Here is a 1,628-nt window from a genome sequence, read left to right on the forward strand (position 1 = left end):
TTACATGTTTTCGTTTATATGAAAGGGTGAAGAACCCTTTTTTAAAAGCGGGCATGTGCAGAAGGGACTTTCTTCTAATGCAATGGGTAGTAAGACCGGCTCTTTTCTTACGTTGGCTTTCCACCTGTAAAGGTGTATTTTTAGTGATAGTTTTACTTTAAGGGTTTGTTGTCATTATTGTGTTGCAATGACTGTAATGCATTCAGAGAAGAAATCCAAGCTTGAATATTGTGAAAAACTGGCCTCTGTATTGCTAACTAATCCACATGGCAGACAATACCTGGATTAGCCTCTCTTGTAAATATCTTTATTATGCAATAAAAGTACAAATCAGCTAAAGATGTATCACTGTCCTTTCTTCACCTCCCCTGGGCTTTATTCTGGGACATAGCAAGGAACATTTTCCTCTAGAAGAATCATCATCTGCAACAAAAAGGTGTCAGCTTTGTTTTTATATGGTTTCTTTGTAATTAAAATGTAATTTCACTTACTGTAAAATGCCCTAAAATTATGAATAACTAGTCATTGAAATTTTCAGCTTTATCACTGTTTTGTTATTTCAATTGAACAAAGCTGTCAAATGTATTAGGAATGAAAGGAAGATGATATTGTTACATGAAAGATTTCCTCTGTACCCGCCTGCCTACATCCTTGTAATGAGCTCTCCAGTTCAGAAATAAGGTTTGGAGGCTGGTATTAAACCTCCCCTGCTGTGTGAGAGCTGATTAATTCAGTTCTCATCAACAGCTGCTCGCCTTCATCGCCTATGTATAGCTCACTTACAAAGTGTGAAGATGCTGTAACCAGTGCTAAACCGGTGACTTTATTTTACAGTTTATTGGTTAAAGCATAACAGTCATTTATTTAATAAACCGGATGATATTAATTCTGACAGCTGCATGCTAGTAGTAGGTCAAATGTAGGTCAGAAACAGGTCAGCTGAATGTGAAATGAATTCTGAATGATCTTAGAACTGTCTGACAACAATGTCAAACTTATGTCAATGACACAAGTCCACAATCTGCTGATACAGGCCCTAAGGGACGATCAAGGTGGTGATCCTATTATTAAGAACTCTTCAGGGGCAGAATCTCCTTAAAAGTCACATTTGGGGGGTATACCACTCACCTGTTTGCATCTGTCTCTCCCTCTGCTTGAGGAAGCAACATGTTACTGCCAAAGCCGGGGAGGGAGCAGCACTTACAAAGCAAGTACCGTATTTTTCGCCGTATAAGACGCACTTTTTCTTCCCAAAAACTGGAGGGGAAAAGTGGGTGCGTCTTATATGGCGAACACAGTTTGTAAAAATAATTAAAATAACATACTCACCCGATACCGCGATCCCGCGATCCTGCGTGCTTCTCCTCTTCTCTCCTCTCCTCCTGGCTGCAGCGTGTGTCTCCTCCTTCCTGCAGAGCCGAGCGAGGAGAAGCCGGCACACGTGCCCCCGCGATCCCGGAAGCACGCTGATCCCTGCCCTAACGGAGTTCCCCCGGCGAGAACGTACCTGTAAGTGATCAGAAGGGGATAAATTGGCACAGGGTGATCAGAAGGGGATGAATTGGCACAGGGTTATCAGAAGGGGATAAATTGGCACAGAGTGATCAGAAGGGGATAAATTGGCACAG

Source organism: Pyxicephalus adspersus, chromosome 7 (assembly GCF_032062135.1).
Source record: "Pyxicephalus adspersus chromosome 7, UCB_Pads_2.0, whole genome shotgun sequence".
NCBI classification, from domain to species: Eukaryota; Metazoa; Chordata; class Amphibia; order Anura; family Pyxicephalidae; genus Pyxicephalus; species Pyxicephalus adspersus.